At 37.0% G+C, this 9,639-nt stretch overlaps 1 long non-coding RNA gene across 1 annotated transcript; it reads right to left on the bottom strand.

Moving 5' to 3' along the window:
- Positions 1-1,396: 1,396 nt before the first annotated feature.
- Positions 1,397-3,091, bottom strand: LOC110006531 (uncharacterized). Its single transcript, XR_002279565.2, has 2 exons — positions 2,807-3,091; positions 1,397-1,778 (listed from the first exon to the last, which is right to left on the bottom strand). It is a non-coding gene; the product is annotated as an uncharacterized LOC110006531 (long non-coding RNA).
- Between the last annotated feature and the right edge of the window lie 6,548 nt (positions 3,092-9,639).

The raw sequence follows: 9,639 nt of genomic DNA, 5'->3' as shown, positions 1-9,639 counted from the left end.
ATGTACAACAAAGGAATCACTCACAAGTATCGCAAGAGCATCTTATGGTTAAGCCTGAACCGAATGGTCATTCCACAACAAATTGTTGATGCCTTATGGCATATGCAACAATTCCTATTTTTGTATGTAATGAATGCGTTTATTTTTGTACCACTTATGTTAAAAAGTGTTTGACATGATTAAAGAGTTGGTTTCGCAACTCATAAAACAGTTATTCTAGTTGATATTAACTTTAGAAATATTTTGTTATGGGAAAGCCTTTTCTATGATATTAGCATGAAAAGTAATTGCACCTTGATAATTTTCTAGTATTGTGGTTGATGAACCTTTGATTTTCAAAGCTACACAATTGGCCTCGACTTCGGACCAACAACAACGCATACCGTTCTTTATTAACAAACTACAACAAATTCCCACCTCTTACAATGGAAGATCAAGGATTCATGATACATGGAGAATCCACTAGCAGCACCAGATCTCCAAATTGATGCCTAATTGCCAATACATAATCATAAGAATGACTAATTTAAACATCAGCACTGAAGCCCGTGAGGAACTTCATCTGCAAATATACTTGCAGACGAACATGAGGTAACAGAGCTAGCAAATTCTCTGGGTTATTCAATATTTACTCTTGAGCTAGTAATAGTTGAGATGTTCGTGGCTTCATTAAATAGAAAATTCTTTGGGTTATTCAATATTACTCTTGCCAAATCTTTGGGTTATGCAGCGAACCAGTAGCTTATCAAATAGCCAAGCTCTGGCTTTGACCACCAAACAATTGAGCCAAATCTTTGGGTTCCATGAATGCAACATCAAGTAGCACAACCTTCAACATCGTAGACGACAGGTAGTACCAGGAACACATTGAACTCAATCAAAACCTTCAACATCGTTGTTTATATTGTTGCCAAAATTTATACTTCATTTAATGAAAATAACTACATTTTCAAATGCATAAAGACCAAAAGATGAAAAATAAAATAACAAGGAAACTAAATTTGTACCAAATACATAGGCCAAGAGGTCAAAGTGAGATATCACTTAAATCATTCTTTCCAAATAAAAGTGTACACTGGGGGTCATAGAGTCATCACGTACAGGGCTACATCGCTTAAAGTTGCAATCTACAGGATCCTTGATGCTTACAAAGGATCGAGAAACACTCCCTGAGTACTCTTGTCCTTTAGCAGTAGCATTCATTTCCTCATCGATAATGGCATGATATGATGCTAATTAATAACAAAATTTCACTCTCAAATAAATGCATTGTACGTCACATCCGTCATTATGCAGTTATTAAGCCAAATCCTAGGCCAATGTGAATATGTGCAGATACCACACTCATGAGCCATAGAAAATAAAATGAAAAAGTAACAAAGAATGGGAAAGAGAATTTCTACCAAATGTCCATAAACTGTCATAAAAAAATTCCCTCTATAATGTACATCAAGGAGTCCATCTCAGACACAAGCAACACACCAATTGTCCCCCAAAAACCAAAAAAACATTCTGCACAATATAAGTTAGACCACTTCTCCCTAAACCCAATCACCATGCCAATGACAAAAGCATAGAAACATATTACATTGGAAACACCACAATCAAACCGGGCACAATAGATAACTACATCACAGTGACCCGAAAATAGGGCAGATCAATGCTTCCAACCAAGCTCATGCTGCAAACCAGATTTTATGTATAGGCCAAGAGGCCAAACTGAGATATCGTTCAATCGTTCCTCTGACGACTCACCAATATTTTATGCCTGCAATCACCTGCAGTTCAACAGTCAATGTTCATTTTCAGCAGTCAATAAACAACTTAGAACCCCCATATAACATACACAGGCAATTCAGCAGTCGATGTTCACTTTCAGAAGTCAATAAACACCACAGAATGTGTAGGAGAACATTGTCCATAATGAAAATTCTAAAGTCATAGACAATCCATACACATGGATCAAAATCTTAATAGACAAGAAAAACTGAATTATACAAGAAAATCAGTTTTGTAGCATAATAGTTCACAATCAGCATCTCAAACATTCGACTCAAAATGTTCTTATAATAGCAGATGGATAATAAGGCATAGAACATTTCACATATCTCCCTAACTACTACATAATAGTTATCCTCATTTCCTTTTAACATTGCATCAAAAAACTTTTCTTTTATCACTGCAATAGTACAGATTCAGGGGTAACAGATCATACAATTTGCATCTAATTCATAGTAGATTAGGGGATAACATATCAGTTATCCTTATTTCTCAGGTTCAGTACAATTTCCAACATCTAATTCATTGTAGTATCTCCAATCATATCATATTCCACCATCTAAATAATTTAATTAGGTAAGAGCTAAACATAGCTTTATTATGGTTCAGTCCGCATTCACAAAGCTTGCTAATTACCAAAGAGAAAGTAGAAGCATCAGAAGAACATCCATCTCACAGCATAGCTTCGCATCATTTTAATGCCTCCTGTAATCGATTCCCGCTACCAAGAGACATTAAACAATTATATGTGTGGATATCAGGGCCAACCCCTCTGTCAACCATCTCTCTAAACTAGGAGGAAACCTAGGGAAACCTATGGGGTCATTACCAAAGGCAGAAGAGAATCCCCGCCATGGAATTCTCACTAAAAACTAGCTGGTCTAAGATTTTTCTAATTGGAAAGGGTGAGGTTTGATTCTTCCCATCTCTCTCGTCTTGTTGATGCTTGGATTGCATGTCCATCAATGTAGCCAACACGCCATTATCCATATAAAAAAGAAAATAGAGGTGAAGCCAAAAAACTCACCTGTGTGGCGAGAGGGAGACACGCTACTGTGGTGGATTTTCCTGGTGTGGCAAGAGAGTGAGAGACGCTGCTGTGGTCTCTGTGGAGAAGATGCAGGCCCTCCTCGAGAATGGCTGAGAGAGAGAGAGAGAGGATATGGCTGAGATTAGAACGAGAGAGAGGGAGGGAGGGCGGAGGGAGAGGGGTAAGGGAGGGGGTGGTGGTGGAGTAAGAGATTACATGCTCCTTGAGCTAATTTTTGCAGCATTAATTAATGGGCCACAACTCATCAAACAAACTATCCACATGACCCAAAAGTTTATGTAAGACGATCATATTTCGAATTTTTGTCCTTTCTTGTCTTTTCACTCATTCATCTTACCATTTCATCTCAACTACACTCACTTTATTGGTATGTGGTTGTGGTTTTTTGACCGCCAATATTCTACTTCATAAATCAAAGGTGGTTTCACAACTATCCTATAGAAGTGCCTTCAGCTTCATTGGTACGCGGCAATCACATAAAACTTCGGTTGTACATCTCCACTTCGACCATCCAGCTCTAATTTTATGTGCAATATCTTCCTCAATCTCTTCATTTTCTTGGATTATCGAACCAAGATATCGAAAGTGTAATTCTTTTTGGTAATTTTTGGCCGTTAATATTAACTACTTTCTCATCTCTACTCCTATAATCACTAAACTTTCATTCCATACAATTTGTCTTAGTCCAGCTAATTTTAAAGCCTTTAGATTTTAGAGCATTCCTCAAAAGTTCTAACTTTGTGTTGACGCCATTTAAGGTCTCTTCTATCAAAACTATGTCACCCACGAACAACATGCATCACGGTACCTCATCTTATAGGTGCCTAATTAAGTTGTCCATAACTAAGACAAAGAGATATATGAGAGTGTAAAAAAACCAAATTACATAGACTTGCACTTAGGCAATGAGACATTACAAGTGAATACAACTCAAAATTCTTGTACAATACACCACAAATGAGCATAACTGTGATTACAATAGACAAATGATTGAGTATACACTAAAAAATAAGAGGAGACAACTCAATTAGGGTCCCATGACCAACATAAAACAAAACTACACATAAATATTAATGAACTAGACAAGTATGAGGCGATTTTAAAACTTCTACACCATTCAATTTTAATGCAAATTTATATATCAAATGACTTCACTTAACTCAAGGAAACATGATCACCATTATTACAATGCAGCATGTCCATGGGAAGCTAATCGCAGTTCTCGAGTGCCCAGTTCATGGCCCTAGGCCTTAGCTATGTGCCATAAAGTGACATCTGATGGCATATCTCAAAATTCAGCCAAATTCATCATGTCAAGAGTAGGAAGCTAATCATCTACTAATATACACTAGAAACATGGAAGAATTTGCACAGATCAAATAAACAAAAACACAAGTGGAGCTCGTGGGAGAAATCTTGAGATTAGATCACAAAACAGTCTCAAGAGTTCACAAAACCGTGCCATAGAAATTCGTTATAGTGTCCTGTCATAAAATCAAGAATTTTATCTATAAAAATGCTATGCTATTCAATTGACTAATTTTGATGTGAAAAACTCAGAAATATCAGTCAATTATCCTCCAAAAATCTCAAAGAAAAGGTCATGGAAACTAGATCAATTTATGCACGATGATCCCTTCAACTATATGGACTAAATTTGATCAAGAATTCATGAATCAATAATCAAATGGATAATGGAACCTTGCTGTAATTAGGAAGCAAGAAGAAAAGACTAAAATCAATAGCAAATGATAAGATCTTACTCAATTGATGGTCTTGAAAACTAGATCATCCATGGCTTTGATTAAGCTTGAATTCATCATCAATGGAGCTTTCTCTCACTTGAATTGAACACACACTTTTGATCTTATGGAGGAGAGAGAAACGAAGAGGAATAGCTTTGGGTGTATCACACAAGTGTGACCAAAGAGAGAGTGGTGTGCCACTTAAGAGAGAGAGAGAGAGAGAGAGAGAGAGAGAGAGAGAGAGAGAGAGAGAGAGAGAGAGAGAGAGAGAGAGAGAGAGATTGAAACCATAGTTGTTGGCAACACTTGAAAACCCAAATCGTTTCAAGAACTAGAATCACAGAATTGTGGCCGACTACAAGATTCCTATCTTAGGTATCGTTGTCCATACAATAGGAATCACTAGGAATGAGATTCCTAGTTTTTGAAAATCGTGTTTCGACCGAAATAGATCCAAGTTCCATCCACATATGAAATTGAGATTTCGTCTTCCTTAGAATCGAGATTCGCAACCCCTTGGAATCAACACTTCAAGAGTCGAGATTCATTAATATGAGGAATCGAGTTTCTAACACATAAGGAATAGAGATATGTTGTTGTTTCGAATCATTATTCTAACATATTTGGAATCAAGTTTTTGAAGTATATGGAACAGAGATCCATGCCAGTTTGAGATCGAGATTTGCAATAATATGGAACATGGAAGGCGTTTGACGACCCCTACCAGGAATCGAGATTTTATTTTTATGGAGAAGGAAGCCACAAGCACGTCTTGAGCCCCATCAACTTTAGAACCTATATTGGATGTTTTTTAATAGAAGGCTTCCTAAATTTTAAAGTGATTGTGTTGATTATTGAACTTGTGGTCATTATATACAAAATACAAGTATTTCTAAATGGGCATAGTTTGTATAGTGCCTAGGCTCTAAACAATCGAATTAGAGCCTACCTTCAAATAGTGTCAAGAAATGCGGTTTCAACACCGGAAATATTTGTGATAACCTTAAAATATATTTTCATCTTTATTTATAAAGTTTAAAGCTTCAAAAAGTGTAGATCGATATATCAATGAAAACTTCAAAATCTTGAAAATTGATGATCTAAAAATTCATTACAAAATACATTATTTCCAAAACTTGAAATCCATTTTTTTCTCATGTTCATGCATCTTGATGTCGAGATGATCAATTTGAGGATATTTGGGCATCAAAACAATCTCTTTTAGTGAAGTTTTTGAGGTAGGATCTAACTTGACGGTTTAGAGCCTCGGCTCTATATAAACTTTTCCCTTTCTAAATTGTGATTTTGACTTCATTATTATAAAGACAAAATAGGATTATGTCTATGCCATTGTTTTACTTTTAATTGTATGTGTTGTATTTACTAGTTATACTTTAAATTTAAAGTAAAGGCTATCCATGGTGGCGCAAGTAAAATAATGAAACCCTGAAACCATTAGAAGCATTCGAAGGAAGATTTATACTTCAATTGATGTGGAATCAAGATTTAATCCTTGATGGAATTCAGATTTGATATATTTGGGAACGTCTACCCACAATTAATGGGTTCAAGTATTTAAAGATGCGTTGGATCGAGAATCTGAAATTAAGGAATCGAATATCCTTGGTTCCAATAGATGGTTTCTAAAGATGTGTTGAATCGATATTTTGAAATTAAAGAATCGAGTTTCTTTGGTTTCGAAAAACGGTTTCCATAGAGATTCCTAACAGAAATGCGGAATTGGATTTCCGAACAAGAAACACGAGGTCGATGGAGAGATTCCGGTAACTATGGATTTAACTCAAGTGAATGAAATGCATGGCTTAAGAGGGTATTTATAGGCCTCTAGCCACCAAGTATATAGATGCTTCTAGATAGATGAATCTAGGCCTTCCATGTCATCAACTTATGGCTACAAAGATAGGCTTGATCCTAGCCCACCGTCCACCATCCACCATCATCCATCAAGATGTGTGGTATGGATTTAAGCATCATTATCCTTTTTTAATAACTACAATTTACTCCAATTTCTCTCATATTAAAATACCCATGCGCTTTCCATATAATTGAACTTAAAACCAAGCTAGAGGGCAATACCCTTGAGGTAATTTGACAACTTCTAGCAAAAATCAAATTCGAAACTTCCCTCCACTTTTTAAGAGCAAGAGGCGCTAATCAAATCACGCAATATAAGCTAGTTGGTTAAGTGCACAATTTTCAAATACCTTTAGGGTTTAAGTTGAAATATCAAACCCTATGTCCCTTCTAGAAGGCTCACACATGTGCACAAAGCACTTGCTTTTCACATTTAACATGTGCTCAAATTAATTTTCTAATTTTCCAAAATATCACAAAATAACACATTTAAATGCCCCTTAACATTAAATAACAAATACACAAAGGACAAGGGGGTCTCCATGGGGGGTTGATGTCACCCCACATCACCTCCATGTGGGGCTGATGTGGACCCCGGTGGCACGACGTGCACACCCATAGGCCATTTGGGTGTTTCATAGGGAGATTGTTTGTCATTTTGCAAAAATAATTCCAAAAAGCTCATTTTCTTGTTAAAAAAAATTTCCAAAATCCAAAAAAATCATTTCAATCATTTTCCATCGAAATCAAACGCTTCAACACTATTTAAAACATTTCCAAGGGAAATTAAGATCCTATGGAGTTGAATTAGGAATCAGAGTACTCCACTCAACTTAACCTGGAATCCGAAGCCACCTTCTCGATGTGACCCAATAAACTCATCACCTATAGTGTATAATCAGGGGCTCATAATGTGATTTATCAAAGTCAAACCAATGAGCGACCTTGAATCCCCAAGTGCTGTGGATTCCAGGTGTACCCCCTAGAGGACATGCACACATATGGTGCAGGGGTTCCTCTATTGGCAGGTGCATACCTCTCACCAATGTATCCCTGGAAGAGCACCTTCCATGCATTGTGATTGTTTATGCACATGCTACAAGAAGGTTCTAAGAGTCTGAGATTTAGGCCAACGTCGTTTGATCTACTCCAACCTTCCCATACAAGGCTATTTTGTCATTGAGCTTATATCATCAATCATATAAATCACATCGCCTTGGCCCATCACACAATCATGAGGCTCAGTCATAACAACCGACCTTGACAAAGAAGTAACCTGCAACCCATACAAATCCTCCTCATAACTCACTCGGGGTTCTATGACTCTTGGTCCCACGCCAAGATCCTAGAGTCATGTTGCTCTAATACTCCCACTAAAGTTAAGAGCTATTCAAATGTCGGAATTTTAAAGCCTTGAAAGGACATAATTCCAACAATATGGGCTCAATGCTGACCCCTAATGTAGACCTATTGTCAATAAAAACTCACTCATCTCTCCACTAGTTGTTTGTATACTAGTTAGCAATCCCTCGTACATCTCTCACCAAGTTGATGTAGTGTTTGAAGACTCCTTTCTTTCCCAACACCCACTAAATCAAACCTCGAAGTACTCTATCATAAGCTTTTTCTCTAGATGTTATCATCGACAAATGAATAATTCTAAAAAATATATATATAATTTTAAGTTCTTAAAGGCCTAGATCTAAAATGGAGAGCCAACATCCACTAAATTTCTTTCTTAAGGAAATCCAGCGTAACCTTTTTTTTTTGTCCCCAAGGTTCAAGAGAGTGTAAGCGCAAAATTTGGGCTCAAAAGGTTTTTTTAGGAATTTTTGCCCATCAGCTAATGCTGGAGAAATTAGTTCAAAGGTGTATCCAAGTATTCACATCCTGCCTCTAAATACATACATACATGCATGCATATACATACATATACATACACACATACACATATACAACCAGCCTATAGAATAATAGAGGTTGGACCACCTAGATTGAAGGAGAAGAGACAATCTAGACGGGCATAGACGGGCAAAGAACGCGGACATATTTTACCCTACATTTTCAAGGGTATCCATTTATTTTTGAAGCGCATAGATGAGACTTACATATGTGCCAAATTTAGGGTCCATCAGAACCCCACTTTTTTTTGTTAAATATTTAATCTAAGATGTCCAGCTTACACTAATCAATAGCTTGGTCCACTTATATGATCGTTATCCACACACACACACACAACAAAAAGACAAACAGATTAATTCAGTCCAAATGCTAGTGATTGCAACATGGGTGTACTGCTACATAAAAAATACAAGAATCAAATAATATAATACTTATACATGAACCAATGATGAATCCAAAAATCCAGCAATAGTTATAATGAGGAATTCACAAGCATTTGACTATGGCACAAGTATGAGACATTAGGTTTATGAGCCAGATATTCGAGATATGCACATCTTCTCTATATTTAGGACTTAGAATAAAGAAAATCTTTACAAAATTACTCTGGGAGAAGAATCGATCAAATCCAAAAAGGAATCCATATGCCTTGGATTCCATGTGTCTCAAGAATGCTCACCTCTTCTTTATATTTAGGACTTAGAATAAAGAAAATCTTTACAGGATTATTCTGAGAGTAGAATCTGATCAATCCAAAAAAGAATCCAGATGCATTGGATTCCGTGTGTCTCGAGAATGCTCTCTTCGTAGTTTTTTGGAATAAAGAATACAGGTATGCCCATGGCGTACCATTGGGTTCTTGTAACTTGTAACTCGTTTTTTGTACTGGAACCAAAAGAGTCCCTTTCTTTTGAATACGCATAACAGATAGTACTTCTTTAGGTATTGCCCGTTGATAGGGGGCATCGCCTCTTCTCTATCAGGATGTGCCAGTATGTGGGCTTCATTGGGCGAGACATTTTTGACTGTAAAGGGACTTTCCCACTTAGGCTCAAACTTCCCTTTACGTCGGCCAAGCGTAACAATAGGCCTCTTGACAGCTAAGATAAGATCACCACGAGTGAATGAGCGGATCTTGACAGACTTGTTGAAAGCCCTCTTCATTCTCCCTTGGTTGAGTTCAAGGTTCTGCTGAGCCTCTAGCCTCTTTCCATCGAGTGCATCCACTTCTTGATACCGGAGCTTGACTCTCTCATCTTCGGCTATTCCTTGGTGAATAGCAACTAG

This window comes from Amborella trichopoda, chromosome 6 (assembly GCF_054954075.1).
Source record: "Amborella trichopoda isolate Santa Cruz 75 chromosome 6, AtrichopodaSantaCruz75HAP2 v2.0, whole genome shotgun sequence".
Classification (NCBI taxonomy): Eukaryota; Viridiplantae; Streptophyta; class Magnoliopsida; order Amborellales; family Amborellaceae; genus Amborella; species Amborella trichopoda.
Note: the sequence above shows the minus strand (reverse complement) of the source record. Positions and strands in the feature narration are given on the sequence as shown.